The sequence below is a fragment of the Oncorhynchus gorbuscha genome, linkage group LG04, assembly GCF_021184085.1.
Source record: "Oncorhynchus gorbuscha isolate QuinsamMale2020 ecotype Even-year linkage group LG04, OgorEven_v1.0, whole genome shotgun sequence".
Lineage (NCBI taxonomy): Eukaryota > Metazoa > Chordata > Actinopteri > Salmoniformes > Salmonidae > Oncorhynchus > Oncorhynchus gorbuscha.
Window position 1 is genome coordinate 45,211,745 of NC_060176.1, and position 23,933 is coordinate 45,235,677.

Sequence of the window (23,933 nt, forward strand, 5' to 3'; positions counted from 1 at the left end):
AAATCTATGAGAAAGTCCCCGGTGATCTTCAGCATGTGACAATAAAAGTGTATGGTTTAAAGGACTTTGGGTCCAGAGGAAGCTGTGAAATAGTAATGTGTAACTGAGTGAGGAAGGGAGGCAACCAGGAGAGTGGTAGAGGAGTGGAGTGCTCTGGTGTCTGGATAAACAGGTAGCCTACTTCTGCTGCTGTCCAGTTCCTTTCATTGCTGGGAGGCTTATTGCTGGAAGGAGAGACACAAACTGTCAAACATATCAGGGGTATGAGAGAGGCAGCAGTCCTAGTATGATTCCTTTTTCTTTTTACAGCATTTGGCTGTTCAGTAGATTACCTATCTTGGCATGCAGGTTGACATTTATTGTCACAAGTCTTGTTCTGGAGGCAAAACTGAGCGATTTCCCCCCTTAGGCCGGCTGCAATGTCAAAATTGTATTGTAAAAATGTGCTTTTTGGTCATAATTTAAGTATGGGGTTAGGCATTAGGGTTAGCGGTGTAGTTTGGGTTAGGTTAAAGATCTGATTCTATGGCTTTGTGCTAGTGACCACTGCAGAGCTACCTCCCGAACAAGATTCATGGGGGAAAATGCGAACCTCCTTTTGGCATATCCTCGTCCTGAGTCATCACACTACAAGCTCAGTCCTCCGCACTCCGCAGCGTTCCAAAAACAAAGTGAACAGAACTGACTGAAGCCGACATGCATGTATATCTCAGAGACATAGTTGATTTAAATATTCATGCTAAACAAGGTCCCCTGGCTCATTGGCATTGTTTCCCTTGTCCCCGATCACAGCATCAGTGCCACGGCGACAACGCAAACGTCCCTACATACAGATAACCACCGTGGCATTTACCTGCACTGCCTGCCTTCACATCCATCCAGCATCCAGGCAGGCAGGCTGCTCTCTGCTCAGTCAGGGGGGAAAGCATCAGCCTGTTGCCCGCCCTCCACCCAGTGACTGGCGGCAGATAGGAGGAAAGCGAGGAGCATTTTAAGAGGCAGTGTAAAAATGTGCAGACGTAATGAGGAAATAAGTGACTTATTGGCGGCCCACTCATTGCCTTCATTAAGCCTCGTACTGTATTTACGAACATCTATCATGAGGTGGGAGAGAGACGAGCAGGCAGCCTAGAGTGAGACTAGGGGTGTTTTATGGAGCGTGCATTGTCACCGTGTTCCAATTATCTGTTACCTTTGACCACGTTAAGTGTGTAGGCATTAAGAAGAGGACCGGGTTCATAATTAGCAGTTTGCAGTGGAAAATGGATGTGTACTCTCAGCCAAATCAAAGCATCTATTGGGGGTCACCTGGCCTTTTTCTTAGCCGTCAACGCTTCCTGTTGAATTAGCCCATTAGCCCAGATGAAGGACACTCACCATTTTCTGTCCTTCATCTGGTCTAATGGGCTAATTATACAGTATGTAACGCCCTGGCGATAAAGTGTATGCATGGAGCAGTCATTTCCTATTGAGAGTAGGACAAGCACAGACATCAGTAACATGGAAATGAACAATCTGTCAGGAATCAATTTGACAAAGGATGTGTCAGCGTTGGCCCCCACTGCCTGACAGGTTTGGGAGGAATTCATTTATTCTACAGGTTGTATCCCCCTTTCCCTTCCAATCTACCTCCTGTAGCAGAAATAACATCATTGGTTCTTCTTCTCCTTGTGAAACAATGTCCAACTTGTCACTTAATGATCTGGGAAAGATTACAGGGATTCAGAAAGTATTCTCACCCCTTGACTTGTTCTACATTTAGTTGTGTTACAGCCTCAATTTAAAATGGATCGAATTGAGATTTTATTGTCACTGGCTTAAGTAAATGACACCACGCTGCTTGCTTAGCAAGCACCACTTCCTCCCGATTTGGCCCATGCCTTGCTAGCACACGTGACCACCCTCCTGAAGTGTCTTACCAGTCGGAGCCATGCAGAAAGCTAGCTATTCGCTGGCGCAAGTACGGACAGTTCAGGCTGAGGATCCCCATGTGTTACACCTATACACAATACCCCATAATTTGAAAGTGGAATAATGTTTTGGGGATTTTTTACACATTAATTCAAAATGAAAAGCTGTATTGTCTTGAGTCAATAAGTATTGTTTATGGCAAGTGTAAATAAGGAGTAAACCTTTGCGGAACAAGTCACATAATCAGTTGCATGGAGTCACTCTGTGTGCAATAATAGTGTTTAACATGATTTCTGAAAGACTACCTCGTCTCTGCACCCCACACATACAATTTTAAACACAGATTCAACCACAATCACCAGCATTTTCAAATGCTTCACAAAGAAGGGCACCTATTGGTAGCTGAAAAAAACTAATCAGACAGAATATCCTTTTTGAGCATGGTGAAGTTATTAATTACGCTTTGGATGGTGTACTGTATCAATAAATCAGATCACTAAAAAGATACAGTCGTCCATCCTAACTCAGCTGCTGGAGAGGAAGGAAAGTTTAATGGCTCTGATAGGAGAAAACTAAGGATGGATCAAGAACATTGTAGTTAGTCTACAATACTAACTTAATTGACAGAGTGATAATATTCCAAAACATGCATCTTATTTGCGACAAGACACTAAAGTATTACTACAAAAAATGTGGCAAAACAACTAACTTGTCCCAAATACAAAGTGTTATCTATGGGGCCAATCCAATACAACACAGTACTTACTGAGTACCACTCTGAATATATGTTCAAGCATAGTGGTGGCTGCATCATGTTATGGGTATGCTTGTAATCGATAAGGACTGAATAGTTATTCTGGATAAAAAATATCTAATTGAGCTAAGCACAGGCAAAATCCCAGAGGAAAACCTGGTTCAGGATGCTTTCCAACAGACACTGGGAAATGAATATACCTTTCAGCAGGAAAATAACCAAAAACACAAGGCAAATCTTAACTGGATTTTCTTACCAAGAAGACAGTGAATGTTCCTGAATGGCCGAGTTACAGTTTTGACTTAATGTCATTGAAGCTGGTGTTTAAGTCAAGATTCACCACTATTATTTATTTGACCTTTTATTTAACTAGGCAAGTCAGTTAAGAACAAATTATTTTCAACGACGGCCTTGGAACAGTGGGTTAACTGCCTTGTTCAGGGGCAAAACAACAGATTTTTACCTTGTCAGCTCAGGGATTCGATCTTGCAACCTTTTGGTTACAAGTCCAACACTCTGACCACTAGGCTACCTGGGTTACCAACATATTCAAATAATGATTGACATTTTAATTAAAAACCTTATTTTGATGAATGTATTCATACTATTTCATCCTTACACGAGATATAGTCCCAACACAGATTGGTTGCTACGCAAGCCAGCTGGTTGTTAGTTCTATCGGTTCGGTTGCCAGAGACACAACCCGGTCGTTAATTATTTTTGTTATGTAGCTATGGACGTGACCCAGTCGTTCATTCTAAGTGTTCCAAGTGTGCAATATCGCCTTTCATACATAGAAAATGTGCTCTCTCGTCAGGACAATGTTGTTCAGAGGAGTTAGCCAACCACACAGCCTATGCAATCACTTCAAACTGAAGCTGGAAAGACTGCAAACAATCTGCATTTTGTTTTGTTGGAACGGATTTCCATTGACATTTCTTTTCCCCCCACTTTTTTGTTGTTTTACTGGGGCGTATATCAGCCATAATAGTGCAGGTCGATTGTAGATTCCATCTATGTAATTGTCTGCGTCATTTCCAATCACCCACATGTTTAACTGTTGCCTTATTTACTCTTACTGGAATTCATTCATCTCTTTGTCAGAACAGCAACTTACAAATATGGATTTTCCACTTCATAAAAAAGCAGTTGGTGCTCAAGGCCCTTCTGGCTACAGACAATAACTATAGAATTGGCTTGGCAAACTGTGTGCGTCAAATCGTAAGAATGTTGGGTAAGAAGACATAACACAATTCTATCTTCAAAAGTCCAGGGTCATTTCTGAAAGTTTCAATCCCTAGAAGACCTTGTGTACTGAGTCCTGTACTCAGATGTTTTGATGTGTTTACACTATATTACACACTACGTCCTACAGTATGTGTGCATTCATTCATGTATCTATTAGACACAACAACATTCATGGGAGGTGGTGGTGGAAAGTGGGGCCGGACGATTCGATTTCAGTGGACAGAATTGGATTTGATGGAGGGGCATAATAGCTTTCATGGGCTTTTACAGCTCTGAATAGCTTAGCTGTATCGTCCTTGATGGGATTGAGGGATGAGCCCAGCGATTCTGGGATGAAGCCCAGCGATGGCATCCTGTTCCTCCTTATTGTTCTGGGCCCAGGAGTGATGTAGAGGGCTCTCCCTGAACTGGATGCTTCATATGAAGAGTCCAGGACTGCATCCAAAATGACACCCTATTTCCTTTCTAGCCCATAGGTCTCTGGTCAAAAGTCGTGCACTATAAAGGGAATACAGTAGGGTGCCATTTGGGATTCATCCCAGCTCTTATCTTGAACTATAATCCCATCTCGTATTGTTGAGCCTGTTTGTTAGATCAATGTTTCCTCTCTCTCTGTTAAATTGATGAGGTAATCTAACGCACAATGGCAAGCAAACCTGTTTCAGCTGCTTGCCAAACTGACTTGAAAGAATAACCTGGTATGAATTGTGTGCTCACGTAGGGACATATTGGGCATCTGCACAAAGAAATTGTGTGCACAAAGAGGAGGGCTTGCGGTAGAGATAAGATGCATTCGGGCTCAACGGTCACAGTGCTGGTAATCAGTCCTCGCCCAATGCCTTCGTTTGGTGGTCTATTCTGATTTCATTCATCCACCAATTACCCTGAAGAGACTGATTTCGACTAATGTGGAAGAGAATTGCTTGAATTGTTCTCCATGTATTCTTCTTTATTGTTCCTGACTATGTTTACGTATGATGAATGAGAAATGTGAACATTGTCTGTGGGGAAATTACAGATTTTCAATATGGACATGGGCAGAGTAGTGAATCCAAAGTATGTGAAAGGTGCCTCAGAATGAGAAAGGTCTGTTTTTAGTATAGACCAGTGACACCTCTTTGGGACTAATTATTTTCCAGGCATATCATTTTCATTCTATGGCACGTCTTAGTAGAGGAGTTAAAATGACTTAATTTTAGTTAAAAATGTTAGTTAAAGCTACACTGCATAGCTATGTGTGTACAGGTGCTTTTTTTTCTAGATTTGAAAACAATTTCCCAGAATCTCATAGTGTCACGCCCTGGTCGAAATATTTTTTGTTTATCTTCATGTATTGGGTCAGGCCAGGGTGTGGCATGGGGTTTTTGTATTGTGGTGCGTTTTGTCTTGGGGTTTTGGTGTTGGTATTGGGATTGTAGCTTAGTGGGGTATCTAGCAAAGTCTATGGCTGTCTGGAGTGGTTCTCAATCAGAGGCAGGTGTTTATCGTTGTCTCTGATTGGGAACCATATTTAGGCAGCCATATTCTTTGAGTTTGTGGTGGGTGATTGTCCTTTGTGTCTTTGTTCCTGTCGCTGTGTTAGTTGACAAGTATAGGCTGTTTCGGTTTTCGTTACGTTTATTGTTTTGTAGTGTTTGTGTTATTTCGTGTTTATGTTTGTTTGATTAAACATGGATCGCAATCTACACGCTGCGTTTTGGTCCGACTCCCCTTCACCACACCTAGAAAACCGTTACACATAGATGACTCTCTCATAGATGATGTAGTACAGTGGTCGTCAATCTTTTCTGAGTCGAGATCACTTTGAGTCTAAATGCCAACCGATATCTACATCTCAGATTTTTTTTTTAACATGACTTAAAAAATGTACGCCTATGCAACGTTATCCTATTAAAACTGTACTGTAGCAATGAAGTTTGTGCAGTAAGCTATAGGCCAAATAAATGATCACTGCATATTGGCTTTGCTTGAACTGCCCTGGCAATGCATGGTTGTTCTTTTCAGACCAACATTTTCTATCTAGGCTACATGATCACATCGGTAATAGATCAGTTGTTGTATTGCTTGTGACGCACATCTGAGTGGCCATACATTTTTAAATAATTAGGTATTTTTGTATTTTACTGGGCTGATGGTGCATGCATCTGATGGTCAATCTCAGCAGAGGGAGAGAGCAGCAGACTGTGGGTCCCCCTCTCAACGTCCCTCCCCTCTCCCTTTCCTGCGCTCACACTGACCAAAAAGGTACATTGTCTTCCAACTGATGTAGAAACTCGAGTCGCGCCGCATTATTTTTGTCTCATGCACAAATTAATGTTGTTACTCCAATGACCAAAGGAAGTGAAATGTTCCTCGACATAAAAAAACAAGCTACTAATAATAACGCATAGCTATTGATACACTTCCTACTCATTCATTGCCGCTGCGGTGGTAGTTGAAGTAGGGAGAATGCACATTTTATAGCTTATATAAGTGTTGAATAAAAAGTGTTGACAGTGCTGAGTATTTTTTTTACATGAACTCTCTCATAAAAACAACAGCTCTTTGCTGTATTTGTTGAATATCTAGTCATGGTTTTAAAAGTTTAGAAATCTCACAGTATCAACTTTGCTGTAGCTTTCTTTTACACCTACAGACATGGTAATCTGAACCATCTGATTGGTCAGTAGTAGGTCTATAGTACACTTGATTTGCTCTCTGGGCCTTAAATGGTTCAAAATGGGAACACTTTGCCTTCCCGGCGTGCAGGGCACCTACCGCCAACAGCGGGAGACAAATAAAAAAAGTAGGAACGCAAAGTTTTATTATTGGGTTTTTACGAGAAATGTTTGGTGACAGATTATGAATGCCTTGGAGTTCGGCCAGTTGGTGACCACTGACCTGGGTAAATCAGGTACATCAGCATCCGCTCTGAGGCTGGTGGAGATTCGGGACTGAAAGTGGATGCGATAGATCAGCTATGGAACAGCTATGGAAACAGTTAAAAAAAATAAGATTCATCATTTACATTTTGAAATGTCTTGAGAACAGGTGAAAACGTGATACACTGGGTAGAATTATCTTTTTTTATTTCTTTTTATGTTGGAGACATGCAATAACATTATAGCTATAGTGTCTCTTAAAATATTAGATCACACTCTGACGTTAGCTATCAAGCTAACTTGGTCAATTTGATAGCTATCAAAACAATGCATTTTGACTCTCATATAGCTCTGCATTTACAGAACATAACTTTGGCTTTAGCATGCATCGGTAATCCTTTGTTCTTCTGAAAATACTACTGTACTGGGTATTGCCCAACATTCTCGAGAACTATGGTAGTCCTTAGCTCGCTATCTATCTACTTGCAAGCTAATAAACTAGTTTTTTTTCTCAAATAGTAATTTCTGATAATGACAAGTGGCGGTAAATGTTTATCAAACCAAAGGAAATTGGTATTAATATGATGTAGCCTAATCATAGACAACACATTCAATCATGACCACTTCCTAACAGTGTTGTTCGTGTGTTTTGTCTGAAGGATTCCAGCTTTGAAGAGTCTAGCTAGAGGAGGGGGCACAGGCAAGGCTTCAGAAAGAATTGCAGAGGAAGACCTTGAGGGCTGCTAAGATGACTGCACAGACTGCTAAATTCTTCAATCTAGACTCCTGCACTTTACAACACACGTCTGCTGCCATTTCACCACTGCACTATTCTATTTTTTTATTACCAAGTCTGTTTACATAAGTTTTACACTTTCCAAGACTACACTGTACTTTATTCTTCAGATGCCATCTACTAGGCATCTATTGGCATATGCAACTACTTTGTCAGTTGTTTTCTTAGTGATTTTTTTCATGGTTAGGGTGATATCAGTTCAGTACATTCTCCTAATTGTTTCCTCACACTGTGCTTTTGTTATTGAAGTTACAGCTACTACCTTGTATTCTTGCTTATCTCCCTAATACACTTTTATTTGACCTGATCTGTCTGATCGTACCGACTTGTTTTTTTTTTACAGTATCTACAACAGGGTAGTCCTTCCACCTTCCTGCATACCTACCCTCTTGTAGGAAACATTCAGGATCGTAGATATCCAGGAAGAAAGTACAGTTTTGTAAATTAATCTAAAACAATTTCAAAAGTACAACAATGATGCTGAAATGCTAGATAAAGAATGCACAATTATTATTTTTTTTGGCACACAAACTACCCTTATTTTTATATGATTTATAAGTTTGGTTGTAAGTCCCTCTCTTTCAACATTTCACAGTACTCTGTAGGTTTATACAATTCTAGAGAGCCACCAAATCTGACAACAATAGGGATAGCTCAGGTCATTCCCCTCTCAAAGGTTTGCTAACCGCATCCTCTGTCGCGTGGAAACGTGTCCTCAAAGTTGGAGCAGCTCAGCCGTTGTTGGTGGCACTTCAGGGAGACTTCTTATGCAGACTTCTTAATATATAGCTGAAAGACAGAATACTCATAAAATATTATTGTCTATTGAATTTTAGTATTAGTGCAGAACTGAAGCATTGACATCTGTTGAAAATAATAACAGGACATTCTTTTCATTTGACATATACAAATCTTTTTCACAACGTATTTTTTTATTTTTTTTATTTTACCTTTATTTAACCAGGCAAGTCAGTTAAGAACATATTCTTATTTTCAATGACGGCCTGGGAACAGTGGGTTAACTGCCTGTTCAGGGGCAGAACGACAGATTTGTACCTTGTCAGCTCGGGGGTTTGAACTCGCAACCTTCCGGTTACTACTCCAACGCTCTAACCACTAGGCTACGCTGCCGACTAACACTTAGAGTGGCTTGCGAAAGTATTCACCCCCATGGCATTTTTCCTATTTTGTTGCTTTACAACCTGTAATTAAAATAGATGTTGGGGGGATTTGTATCATTTCATTTACACACCATGCCTACCACTTTGAAGATGCAGAATATTTTTTGTGAAACAAGACAACATACAAAAAACTGAACTTGAGCATGCATAACTGTCCATCCCCCCAAAGTCAATACTTTGTTGAGCCACCTTTCGCAGCAATTACAGCTGCAAGTCTCTTAGGGTATGTCTCTATAAGCTTGGCACATATAATTGCCAAGCCCATTCTTCAAAGCAAAACTGATCCAGCTCCTTCAAGTTGGATGGATTCCGCTGGTGTACAGCAATCTTTAAGTCATACCACAGATTCTCAATTGGATTGAGGTCAGGGCTTTGACTAGGCCATTCCAATACATTTAAATGTTCCCCTTCCCCTTAAAACACTCAAGTGTTGCTTTAACAGTATGCTTAGGATCATTGTCCTGCTGGAAGGTGAACCTCCATCCCAGTCTCAAATCTCTGGAAGAATGAAACAGGTTTCCCTCAAGAATTTACCTGTATTTAGTGCATTCATCAATCATTCGGTTCTGACCAGTTTCTCAGCCCCTGCCGTTGGAAAAACATCCCCACAGCATGATGGTGGCAGCATCATGGGATGGTACCAGAGTACCTTCTTCCATATGTTTGGGGAGTCTCCCACATGCCTTTTGGTGAACACCAAACGTGTTTGCTTATTGTTTTCTTTTAGCAATGGTTTTTTTCTGGCTACTCTTCCATAAAGCCCAGCTCTGTGGAGTGTACGGCTTAAAGTGGTCCTATGGACAGATACTCCAATCTCCACTGTGGAACTTTGCAGCTCCTTCAGGGTTATCTTTTGTGTCTTTTCTGCCTCTGATTAATGCCCTCCTTGTCTGGCCTGTGTGTTTTGGTGGGCGGCCCTCTCTTGGCAGGTTTGTTGTGGTGCCATATTCTTTTCATTTTTCAATAATGGATTTAATGGTGCTCATAGGGATGTTAAAAGTTTCTGATATTTTTTTTTATAACCCAACCGTTATCTGTTCTTCTCCACAACTTTGTCCCTGACCTGTTTGGAGAGCTTGCCGCTTTCTTAGTGGTGTTGCAGATCTTATTTAGGGGCTTCGTAGCAAAGGGGATGAATACATATGCACACACCACTTTTCTGTTTTTTATTTTTTGAATTTTTTGAACTAAATGTTTTTCATCTCACTTCACCAATTTGGACTATTTTGTGTATCTCCATTACATGAAATCCAAATCCATTTAAACTACATTTAAATAGGAAAAACCCCAAGGGGATGAATGCTTTTGCTAGGCACTGTAGATCTTGTTGCCCTCCGCATTCTCAAAGTAACAAGTTCAAACAGGTGCCATAAATACAAGTAACAAGTGGAGGACAGAGGGGCCTCTTAAAGAAGAAGTTACAGGTCTGTGAGAGCCAGAAATCTGGCTTGTTTGTACATGACCAAATACTTATTTTCCACCATCATTTGCAAATAAATTCATAAAAAATCCTACAATGTGATTATCTGGATTTTTTTTCTAATTTTATCTGTCATAGTTGAAGTGTACCTATGATGAAAATTACAGGTCTCTCTCATCTTTTTAAGTGGGAGAACTTGCACAATTGGTGGCGGACTAAATACTTTTTTGCCCCACTGTATGCCTATTATTGGAAGATGTACACTTTATTAATAGATCAATTCTTGGGAAGTATTCTGCTCCAATACTTGACAATGGTGGGGTTGGAAACACACAACGCTTGGTAGGTATTGATATTGATTGATCCCTTTCATAACTGAAATAGAAGCAATATTTTTATTCATATATATTTTCTAACTAGAGCTTTTTTGCCATAACTGCTATTCCGTGCCAGTACAGTAGTGTGAAGAGAAGTAAAGTTCACTAGCTAACTATTCAGACCACAGAGATAAGAAATATAACAAATTAATACATATAGTCATAGTTTATTAAAAGTAAATAGCAAAGCAACATTTTATACAAATTTAAATAAACCAATGACGCAGTCTCTAGCTAGCTAGCTGCTAACATGGCTTGAAAACAAGTAATCAATAGTAGCTATAGCACTTTTTTAATTTGGAAAAAAATGTATTTAAGCTTTATCTGGCAAGTCAGTTAAGAACATATTCTTATTTACATTGATGGCCTACCCCAGTCAAACCCTAACCCGGACGACGCTCGGCCAATTGTGTGCTTCCCCATGGGACTCCCAATCACAGCGGGTTGTGATACAGCCTGGGATCAAACCAGGGTCTGTAGTGACACCTCTAGCTCTGAGATGCAGTGCCTTAGACCATTTCGCCACTCAGGAGCCCACTTGCATACATATTTACAACTAAATAGCAAACGCAACATATTACTTTATATCTAGAAATATTTATTAGCTGGCTAGCTTTGTCTTTTCAGCAGAACAGTCTCTTGGTTGGTTTTCAATCCCTTAGCTAGTTTTGTTAAATGTGAAGACTGTATATTATCAAATCAATTCTCTATGTGTAATTTAATTACGTGATTAAACAAATCATGTAACTTTAATTAACTAAGAAGTTGGGGCACCACAGGAAAATGTTTAACGAGTCTTTATTTCCCGAGTTAATTCATTAATTTCCTGAATTCCTATATTTTCATATCTTATGAAAACAGTAGCTCATTAAGGAATTTTACCTCATCAGTCTCATTACTGAAGGTTGCAAACCCTTGGGTATCTGCATGAACCATAGCATAGAATCATGAATTAGCAATATACAAATTGTCTTAATTTTTTATTTACGATGTAACCTGATCCTTCAGATCGTCACAGGAGAGTCATGAGTTTGTGAGCACAAATCCGAGGTTCACTCTCATCTTGACCCGGGCTCTATTGTTCTCCCTTTTAAGTTTCTTTGGGTTATATGGAGGAGATGCTGGGACATGTTGTTTGCTCCCCGCATCTGCCATATCTCTTCGCTAGCGAAGTGTGGATATGCATCCCATTTTTCTTCCGTTTCTGGGAGATTCTAAATGGAATAATACTCTCGTCCTTTCCTCTCATTTCCTTCTCAAAACCCATTGGTGGGTTTTGCCTTTCTCATCCTTTTGCCTTTCTCATCCTTTTGCCTTTCTCATCCTTTTGCCTTTCTCATCCTTTTGGCTTTCTCATCCTTTTGGCTTTCTCATCCTTTTGGCTTTCTCATCCTTTTGCCTTTCTCATCCTTTTGCCTTTCTCATCCTTTTGGCTTTCTCATCCCTTTGGCTTTCTCATCCTTTTGCCTTTCTCATCCTTTTGCCTTTCTCATCCTTTTGCCTTTCTCATCCTTTTGCCTTTCTCATCCTTTTGCCTTTCTCATCCTTTTGCCTTTCTCATCCTTTTGGCTTTCTCAGCCTTTTTGCCTTTCTCAGCCTTTTGCCTTTCTCATCCAATGGGTCTGGACGAGGAGAGATGATGCTAGTAGTATGCAATTGAGATCTTCTCAGTCTGACCCAATGAGCTTGTGGCGGAAACTTGCCATTCATTGTGCACAGTACTAAATCTGTCAGGAAAATCCAAACCAACAGCCAAATCAAATACAGGGGTTTTCAGGTAGGCTGCAGGCACTAAATTGTTACTGTTGAATCACATTGAATGACAACTAGCAACTTACAGCTTTTGGACATAGAAAAAGTTACATAATGCAGCTTTAAAATCTTCATAACATATCTATCAGTGCTTTTTCCTGGGTTTTGTTTTGAATGTCAGTCATTGTCACCCAGAAGAACACTGCTTTGTATTTCTCTTTAGGAATTTAGGCTGGGTATCTGCTGTATCTGTAAAGCACTCTGTGACAACTGCTGTGCTGATGTAAAAAGGACTTTATAAAATACATGTAATTGATTGATTGAATTAACTAGTCTCTCTCTTTGCAGGAGCCACAGGTGACATCCTGCCAGACTCCCTACCATCAGTCCCAGGTACCCTGCCTCACTTCCTCAAGGAACCAGAAGATTCCTACATAATCAAAAGCAACCCAATCAAGCTGCTGTGTCGGGCTGTGCCTGCCTTGCAGATCTTCTTCAAGTGCAATGGAGAATGGGTGCACCAGAATGAACATGTGTCCCGGGAGCACATGGATCAGAACACTGGTAAGAAGCCATAGAGATCCTATAATCCAAGGGTATTCAAATCCTACAGCGGATGTTTGGAGTTGTGTAGAATGGCGCCGGAGGGGATGGCTGACATTTTACATGATCCTAACCAACTGTGCTATTTTGTTAGTTTTTTTTGCATTGTTTGTAACTTATTTTTTTACTTATTTTGTACATAATGTTGCTGTTACCATCTCTTATGGACATCAGAACAGCGATTGCTCAACTCGAACTGGAAGAATATTTTTTCTTAAATGAGTCTGACAGAAGTCATGGATTGTCCAGCCTTTTGTCCACTAATCTCCACGGATGGTTGTCGGCATGGTTGGTATACTCTGCAAAAACACATTCACGTTTTAGTACACAATTATTATGATTTTTTTATTTAAACTTTATTTAATGATCAATTTTATCAAATGGTATGCCTACACGTTGATAGGCTATATACATTTGTTTTAAGAAAATGCACTGAAACCGAAATACCATTTTGTTTTGGTGATCCTCTCAGCTCCGGCTAATTTTCAAGACCTCAAATGGCTACGGTGGAACCCTGGAACAGGTAGCACCGTAGAAAGAAGCTGGCTTGATGAAAATTATGTCCATTTCATCTGTTCTCTTTGGTCGCAATGTCTTTTTTTTTTTTTTAGATAAGCATCTCGTTTTTGAATGGTAACTGTGTTAACGGTGGAGTTTGGGGCGGTGTGAGGAGTACTGGAAAGATGTGACTTTCAGCTTACAATAGGCCATAAGCATACAGCAGATTGTCGATTGTCCTCACTTTGATTATGCTGTAACAACATCTTGTAGCACCATGATCAGGATCTCTATTAATTTAAGTGAGCAGAATAGGGCTTTCAGGAATAACATAAAATATAGTACAGTTTTTATTATCAATCAGTATATTTGAGTTTAACCACAATATTTGTTTGTATTATTTGTTCTGTCTTTTCTGGTGGATTAAACTGAAATTACAACCAAATATCTTTGGCTTGTTTAAAAAAATAAGGATATTTTGGAGACGATTTTGTTTTCAAATAACCTAAAGTGAATGAAAAAAAGACCATTCTTGAGCATGGGGAGAGACATTGTTACTAATTTGTAAATAAAGCCAGTTTGTTATTCAGAATGATTTATTTCTGTTTTTAGAGGGAGAGAAACCAAAAGCCTACCGTCACCTCATAGGTCTCTTGGTAGTGGCCGGTACAGGTATTGAACCAGCATCCATAGCAACTCAATTTGCACTGCGATGCAGTGTTTTAGACCACTGTGCCACTCGGTCACTGTACAACGTGACCGGTCGAGAGTCGGCTACAGTACTACAGTAAGAGCAAAATAATCCTAACATTTCCACACCCTAATTGTAGTCTCTAGAAGTTTCTCTTAGAATAAAAACCTTAGTGTAACAACAGTTTTAGTAGGTAATACTGTCGAGTTGTAACAAAAAAAATACTATTTTTCCGGGTGCGGGCAGCGGGCAGGACAGAGGAATAGCAATTATTACACCATTGTTCTAAATTGAATCACTTTCTTCATCCTCATCATTCAGTTCATTGAAATTCAATTTTGAAGTCGTGCACAATTATCAGTTTCTATTTGGTTTACGTCGCCCTTTCATTGTCAGTTAGAGACGCAGTAGCACCTTGGACACAAAAGCATAATCAGTGCTCTAACTCCCCTTTGCGCTGGTCTGGCACATTGAAGTAGTGATGCAGGGTACCGTACTAAACCACAAATTACCTGTAAGTTCCGCAGCATAATCGCAAAATGTTTAGTTAAGCAACCACTGTACAAATGGAAACCCAGCTGTGAGTTGCCCTGTGACGTGAGTCTACCAAATGAGCTAAATGCCTTTAATGCTTGCTTCGAGGCAAGCAACACTGAAGCATGCATGAGAGCACCAGCTGTTCTGGACGACTGTGTGATAACGCTCTCAGTAGCCGATGTGAGCAAGACCTTTAAACAGGTTAACATTCACAAAGCCGCGGAGCCAAACGTATTACCAGGATGTGTACTCAAAGCATGCACGGATCAACTGGCAAGTGTCTTCACTGACATTTTCAACCTCTCCCTGACCGAGTCTGTAATACCTACATGTTTCAAGCAGACCGCCAGAGTCCCTGTGCCCAAGGATGCGAAGGTAACCTGCCTAAATGATTACCGCCCCGTAGCACTCATGTCGGTAGTCATAAAGTGCTTTTAAATGCTGGTCATAGCTCACATCAACAGCATCCTCCCGGATACACTAGACCCACTCCAATTCTCATACCGCTCCAACAGATCCACAGATGACACAATCTCAATCGCACTCCACATTGTCCTTTCCCACCTGGACAAAAGGAACACCTATGTGAGAATGCTGTTCATTGACTACAGCTCAGCGTTCAACACCATAGTGCCCACAAACCTCATCACTAAGCTAAGGACCCTATGACTAAACACCTCCCTCTGCAACTGGATCCTGGATCAACGGACCACCCCCAGGTGGTAAGGGTAGTTAACAACACGTCTGTAACGCTGATCCTCAACCCTGGGGCCCCTCAGAGGTGTGTGCTCAGTCCCCTCCTGTACTCCCTGTTCACCCACGACTGCGTGGCCAAACACGACTCCAACACCATCATTAAGATTGCTGAGGACACGGTGGTGGTAGGCCTGATCACTGACAACGACGAGACAGCCTATAGGGAGGAGGTCAGAGATCTGGCAGTGTGGTTCCAGGACAACCACCTCTCCATCACTGTGAGCAAGACATAGGAGCTGATCATGGACTACAGGAAAAGGAGGGCCGAACAGGCCCCCATTAATATCGACCGGAGCTGTAGTGGAGCGGGTCGAGAGTTTCAAGTTCCTTGGTGTCCTCATCACCAACGAACTATCATGCATGGTCTAAACACACCAAGACAGTCGTAAAGAGGACCCGACAACACTTTTTCCCACTCAGGAGACTGAAATGATTTGGCATGGGTCCCCAGGTCCTCAAAAGGTTCTACAGCTGAACCATCGAGAGCATCCTGACAGGTTACATCACCGCCTGGTATGGTAACTGCTCGGCATCTGACCATAAGGTACAACAGAGGGTAGTGTGTACGACCCAGTACATCACTGGGGCCAATCTTCCTGCCACATCCAGGTCCTATATACTAGGCGGTGTCAGAGGAAAGCCCCAAAAATTGCTAAGGACTCGTCACCCAAGTTATAAACTGTTTCCTCTACTGTTTTCTCCGCCCAGCAAGCGGTACCAGAGTGCCAAGTCTAGGACCAAAAGGCTCCTTTACAGCTTCTGCCCCCAAGCCATAAAACTGCTGAACAATTGACCAAATGGCCACCGGATTATTTACATTGACACCCCATTTGTTTTTTACACTGCTGCAACTCACTGTTTATTATCTATGCATAGTCACTTTACTTACATGTACAAATTACCTCGACTAATCTGAACCCCTGCACATTGACTCGGTACCGGTAACCCCTGTATATTGCCTCGTTATTGTTATTTTGTTACGTTTTATAATTTTTTACTTTAGTTTATTTGGTAAATATTTGATTAACTCTTTCTTGAACTGCTCTGCTCTTGTAAGTAAGCATTTCATGGTAAGGTCTACACATGTTGTATTCTGCGCATGTGACAAATAAAGTTTGATTTGATTTGGAGTTCTGCTGGTTTTCTGTTCTACCTGATAGTTACAGTGCCTTGCGAAAGTATTCGGCCCCCTTGAACTTTGCGACCTTTTGCCACATTTCAGGCTTCAAACATAAAAATATAAAACTATTTTTTTGTGAAGAATCAACAACAAGTGGGACACAATCATGAAGTGGAACGACATTTATTGGATATTTCAAACTTTTTTAACAAATCAAAAACTGAAAAATTGGGCGTGCAAAATTATTCAGCCCCCTTAAGTTAATACTTTGTAGGGCCACCTTTTGCTGCGATTACAGCTGTAAGTCGCTTGGGGTATGTCTCTATCAGTTTTGCACATCGAGAGACTGAAAATTTTCCCCATTCCTCCTTGCAAAACAGCTCGAGCTCAGTGAGGTTGGATGGAGAGCATTTGTGAATAGCAGTTTTCAGTTCTTTCCACAGATTCTCGATTGGATTCAGGTCTGGACTTTGACTTGGCCATTCTAACACCTGAATATGTTTATTTTTGAACCATTCCATTGTAGATTTTGCTTTATGTTTTGGATCATTGTCTTGTTGGAAGACAAATCTCCGTCCCAGTCTCAGGTCTAAAGCAGACTCCATCAGGTTTTCTTCCAGAATGGTCCTGTATTTGGCTCCATCCATCTTCCCATCAATTTTAACCATCTTCCCTGTCCCTGCTGAAGAAAAGCAGGTCCAAACCATGATGCTGCCACCACCATGTTTGACAGTGTGGATGGTGTGTTCAGAGTGTAGAGCTGTGTTGCTTTTACGCCAAACATAACGTTTTGCATTGTTGCCAAAAAGTTCAATTTTGGTTTCATCTGACCAGAGCACCTGTCTCCCAGGTGGCTTGTGGCAAACTTTAAATGACACTTTTTATGGATATCTTTAAGAAATGGCTTTCTTCTTGCCACTCTTCCATAAAGGCCAGATTTGTGCAATATACGACTGATTGTTGTCCTATGGACAGAGTGTCCCACCTCAGCTGTAGATCTCTGCAGTTCATCCAGAGTGATCATTGGCCTCTTGGCTGCATCTCTGATCAGTCTTCTCCTTGTATGAGCTGAAAGTTTACATTTACATTTACATTTAAGTCATTTAGCAGACGCTCTTATCCAGAGCGACTTACAAATTGGTGCATTCACCTTATGACATCCAGTGGAACAACCACTTTACAATAGTGCATCTAAATATTTTAAGGGGGGTGAGAAGGATTACTTTATCCTATCCTAGGTATTCCTTAAAGAGGTGGGGTTTCAGGTGTCTCCGGAAGGTGGTGATTGACTCCGCTGTCCTGGCGTCGTGAGGGAGTTTGTTCCACCATTGGGGAGCCAGAGCAGCGAACAGTTTTGACTGAGCTGAGCGGGAACTGTACTTCCTCAGTGGTAGGGAGGCGAGCAGGCCAGAGGTGGATGAACGCAGTGCCCTTATTTGGGTGTAGGGCCTGATCAGAGCCTGGAGGTACTGAGGTGCCGTTCCCCTCACAGCTCCGTAGGCAAGCACCATGGTCTTGTAGCGGATGCGAGCTTCAACTGGAAGCCAGTGGAGAGAGCGGAGGAGCGGGGTGACGTGAGAGAACTTGGGAAGGTTGAACACTAGACGGGCTGCGGCGTTCTGGATGAGTTGTAGGGGTTTAATGGCACAGGCAGGGAGCCCAGCCAACAGCGAGTTGCAGTAATCCAGACGGGAGATGACAAGTGCCTGGATTAGGACCTGCGCCGCTTCCTGTGTGAGGCAGGGTCGTACTCTGCGGATGTTGTAGAGCATGAACCTACAGGAACGGGCCACCGCCTTGATGTTAGTTGAGAACGACAGTTTGTTGTCCAGGATCACGCCAAGGTTCTTAGCACTCTGGGAGGAGGACACAATGGAGTTGTGTAGTAGAGGGACGGCCAGGTCTTGGTAGATTTGCAGTGGTCTGTTACTCCTTCCATTTCAATATTATCGCGTGCACAGTGCTCCTTGGGATGTTTAAAGCTTGGGAAATCTTTTTGTATCCAAATCCGGCTTTAAACTTCTTCACAACAGTATCTCGGACCTGCCTGGTGTGTTCCTTGTTCTTCATGATGCTCTCTGCACTTTTAACAGACCTCAGAGACTATCACAGTGCAGGTGCATTTATACGGAGACTTGATTACACACAGGTGGGTTGTATTTATCATCATTAGTCATTTAGGTCAACATTGGATCATTCAGAGATCCTCACTGAACTTCTGGAGAGAGTTTGCTGCACTGAAAGTAAAGGGGCTGAATAATTTTGCACGCCCAATTTTTCTGTTTTTGATTTGTTAAAAAAGTTAGAAATATCCAATAAATGTCGTTCCACTTCATGATTGTGTCCCACTTGTTGTTGATTCTTCACAAAAAAAATACAGTTTTATATCTTTGTTTAAAGCCTGAAATGTGGCAAAAGGTCGCAAAGTTCAAGGGGGCCGAATACTTTCGCAAGGCACTGTAATTGCACCCACCTGGTGTCCGAGGTCTAAATCAGTCCCTGATTAGAGATCATCCTATATTCTATAATTCTATGTTGTATTTGATTCTGTTTTAAGAAGCATGATTTATATCGCCTTGTCTAGCTACTAGGTAGTGAGATGACATATGGATTCCATGTGTGGAATCATGGGCCTGCATATTTATTGTGGGAAAATTCCGTAATGACATTTTGATTATGATCATCTAAGACTTGATGCAGTACATCGGATGAAAGGGGGATATCTAGTCAATTGTACAACTGAGTGCCTTCAACTGAAAGGTGTCTTCAGCATTTAACCCAGCCTCTCTGAATCAGAGAGGTGCGGGGGCCTGCCTTGATCAACATCCAAGTCTTCGGGCACACGGGTAAAAGTGGTTTAACTGCCTTGCTCAAGAGGCAGAAAGAAAGAGTTTTACCTTGTCAGCTCGGGGATTCAATCCAGCAACCTTTCAGTTACTGGCTCAACGCTCTAACCACTAGGCTACCTGCCGCACATGTACATTACGTATTGTTACAACAGATGCTTTTCAGTCTATAGGCACTTGTCAGTGTTCTTTTTGATGTTTCCAAAGTTAGGCGACAAGTAGGCTTACAGAAATCACACATTAAGAACCTTTGTTGACTACATATTCTATCCAGCACCCTAAACAAACAAAGAAAAACACTAACTTTCCCTCATAAATGTCAACAGGTTATTTTTAAAGTTGTGTTAAAGTTATCATGCAGAGTTTTAAGGAGATTGTTGGTCCATACTTGCGAAGATAGGAAAAAGTTTAATGCACATCAGCCAATTAAAATTGTCGACTTAGTTGCACGTGATAAAACAAGACATGATCTCTTTCCAGGACAGTCTCAGACAAACAAGCATTTTTGCGTTTTTACTACCCGCTATTCAAAGTGCTCTGAAAAATTAAGAGAATCTTTCACAAACACTGACTCATTCTAAGATCCGATGACAGTATTGTTAATGTGTTTTTGGATCCTCCCCTGGTCGTATTCTCGCGGGGCAGAAATCAATTTATACACTCTGAAATTCTATCCTAAAATACCCCTGCACAACATCTATTTGCGCCTCTACCGGATGGAAACTACAAGTGTAATTGGCTGCGCTCAATGCAATGGCACTTACAAATGTAGATCCTTCAAACAAGGAAACATCCCAATCAAAGGTGTTATCACTTGCTCCACTAAAGCAGTTATTTATCTTATAACTTGTCCTTGTGGTAAAAACATGATGTGGGTAAAACGAAACGCGAATTAAAAGTATGAATCTCGGAGGATTGTGGTAACATTACGTGCAAAAACTCGGTGTACCTAGTTGCAGGCCACTTTTTGGAATGCAGCCACTCGATTTTGTCCCTACATTATATCGGAATTGAACACGTCACCCTCCCTAGGAGAGGAGGTGACCTCGACAATTTATTGTTAAAAACGAGAGGCTGCTTGGATCTTTAATTTAAAAACTCTTGCTCCCTTCAGTCTCAACGTAGACTTTGATCTGAAGCCATTCTTGTGATTTTGCTATTCAATGAAAATGTTCGTAGGCTTATGTAGCCATATTGTATCTTTGATCTTATACTATCCATTTGTTTGAGTGTGCAAAGCTGTCATCAAGGCAAAGGGTGGATATTTGAAGAATCTCAAATGTAACATATTTGGATGATTTTAACACTTTTTTGGTTACTACATGATTCCATGTGTTATTTCATAGTTTGGATGTTTTCAATGTTGTTCTACAATGTAGAAAATAGTTTTAAAAAATAAAGAAAACCCTTGAATGAGTAGGTGTTTTAAAACTTTTGACCGGTAGTGTACTTGTACAACGTTTCATATGCATTATTATAATCTCATTTTAAAATACCGGTATTGTAAGTGTAGGCCTATGTCTATGCTATATGTGTAAGGGATAATCAACAAGGGGCTAAATGTGGCAGGTTATCTAATGGGAACAACTAACGTAGCTTTTGGTCACGTGCAACTATGTCAACGATTGTAATTGGCTGATGCATATTTTGAGATGGAGAAAAAGTTTCAATTTGAACTTTTTCTAATGTTGGCAAGTATGGACCCCATATGTTCAGTCCAATTAAGACCCATCAGGCTGGTGTCAGAGAGAGAGACGTGCACAACAGACTAGCGCTGTGCCCCAAATGGCACCCTATGCTCTACTTTTGACCAGAGCCTATAGTGCACTATGCAGGGAATAGGGCACCATTTGGGATGTATCCTAGAGCAGGTTGTGTTGATTAGAGGCTTACACTTCTGTTTCCTGAAGGGATTTCCGGGAAAACAAAGCTGATGTGACACCTCGTCTGGAATGTGTTCTGATTAGTGGCTTTTCAATAGGAATCGTCGTCTTTCTGGTATTCATGAAGGTCCCTTTGCAGTAAAGCCTGTTTAATTACTTCTGGAAGTTCATATTTGTGTGATTGCTGTGCTGTGAAATTGTTGTGGGACTGATAATGGGGGAAATGAAAGTCAGAACTTGTACCATTTCCACTCTGTGTGATTCAGTCAGAGCATGGGAAAAGTATGAGGGAATAGTTCACTCTTTTTGGTTTTATGCTAAATCCACTGCTTAGCAAGAGGCCAGCTAGTTAATTGATATGAAAGATGAGAATGGGGCGTTATCTAGCAATAACAAAAAGTAAAGTGCCTGTTCTTCTCCTTCAACATGTTGACACAGTGGGCTGAACATACTGGGATGTTTTAGGTGGTAGGAGGACTGTGGGCAAAAATATGTTGTTGCTAAATACTGAATTATTGGCAAATTCCATCAATTCTTTAGAAAATGGAAAGCATGAGCTCCAACCCAAGCACTGTATTTGAATAATGTTATGCTATTTACCAAAATGTAGCAAATTGCACTGACTAAGCATGACAATTGCACTGGATTGGGAGGAAAGGGGTTGTTGTAATACTAGATTAGGCTACCTGTAGACATGTGTGCATATAGGGTCTGATAACATATTGACCAATCAGTGTCTGTTCAATTCTCTACAATAAAGCAACTAGCAGTACTATAATGGCTCCTATTGCTTATTTCATAAGCTTATGAACTTGATATTATCCTTTTTTATTTCATAGAGCCATGGTGGTGATTTCCTACTGTAAAGGGAGTATATGGTCTCTGTAAATCCAGAGTAGATCAGGTCTGATGTACTGTAGGACATGAAAGCTGTTTTGTATTCATTAACTCTGTTCATACTTGTTCAGCTCATCTGCATTCTCAAGTGAATAACTGTCTACTCGTTGGGCTCCCTCCAGACGGCGCCACCGCCTCCCCACATGGTACTTAACCTAACACATTATCTTCGCTCGCTACGCAATTTCACAGATTTTGATTCAAGCACTCCCAGTATTTGAACATTTTCTCTGCCTTTAAGCTATATTCCAGAGAACAATTATTACTTTTTCTTAATCTTCTGCACTTCACCGCATGCGATGTTGCCTAGGCTGTGAAACCAATGGTTTCTGTATCAAAAGGAGACCAGGTGGATTTGCAATTAAAAGAGCCTGGCTGAGATTGTCCTCTTCTCACCTCTTCTCACACCTGGCCAACTGGATAGCCAACTAGCTTTATCACCATTAAAATCATAACCACCAGTGAAAACAACATGCTCAGCGGTGCTTTGTCCTGCACCAGGTAATGGACAGACAAATTGTGTAGTGTTGGATTAGGCCAAGATAATCAGAGCAGAAGATGTATGAAGAATTGGATGTTATTGATTAGTAAATGGACCCTCAATGCCACCAGGAGGCCCGTGATTATAACGTCTCTTATTTACCAACCAGGCTGACGAATCACAGCCACAGATAAGCAGTGCTCCAGTGCCCTTGATTTAGCCAGACTGAGGCACAGGGAGGAGAGCTAGGAAGAGAGAAGAGGAGAGCTATGAGGTGAGGAGAGCAGGGACTGACTGTTGGCTGGCTGAAGTCAGCCAGCAAGGTGAAGTAATAAGTTGAGAATGTACTGTCACGAAGTGCTGCTCATGGAACGTTTCCTTTCAATTAACCTTCCTACCTTAAAGGAAAATGGACTTCTGTCCCAATTTGTCTATGTTTAAATGTCAATAAATGTCTATTTGAATATCGCTGTGGCAAATGAATCCAGACAGCCACCTACACCTCTGTCCAGGTATTTCCCTAAGCAGAGAGAATTAATTTCAGACCCCATGGAGTGCAGTGTGATGACTAGAGATGACTACAGACAGCTGTGCTGAGGCCTCTGGGACGAGGCGGGTCTCGTCTACCTGTCAGTAATAGATTTTTTATAGGGTCAGCATGCCTATACATAATTGAACAGCGAAGGATTACTGGGGAAATCAATGTCACAGTGGCCTCCGGTTGAAACCGACGGCTGCAAGCGATGACGTGTGGTTAGGTTTAAAATAATTGAATTGACAAGCTCTGTTCATACACTATTTATACAAAAGTATGTGGACACCCCTTCAAATTAGTTGATTCGGCTGTTTCAGCCACACCCGTTACTGACAGGTGTATATAATCTCAAATTTATGCTCTGCTAGAGCTTCCCCGGTCATCTGTAAGTGCTATTATTGTGAAGTGGAAACGTCTAGGGGCAACAACGGCTCAGCCGCGAAGTGGTAGCCCACACAAGCTCACAGAACGCGACCGCTGACGTGCGTAGCACGTACAAATGATCTTTCCTAGTTTCAACACTCACAACAGAGTTCCAAAATGCCTGTGGAAGCAACGTCAGCACAAGAACGATTCATCGGGAGCTTCATGGAATGGGTTTCCATGGTCAAGCAGCCACACACAAGCCTAAGATCACCATGCGCAATGCCAAATGTCGGCTGGAGTGGTATAAAACTTGCCGTGGTATAATCAGCGTCGGCTGGAGTGTTATGAAACTCGAGTGGTATAAAAAACGCGTTCTCTGGAGTGATGAATCACGCTTCACCATCTGGCAGTCCGATAGAC

The 23,933-nt window shown here is 41.4% G+C and overlaps 1 pseudogene; it reads left to right on the forward strand.

Annotated features, from left to right (window-relative positions):
* The window catches only part of LOC124034138, a 221,369-nt pseudogene that overhangs the window by 131,519 nt on the left and 65,917 nt on the right, over positions 1 to 23,933 (forward strand).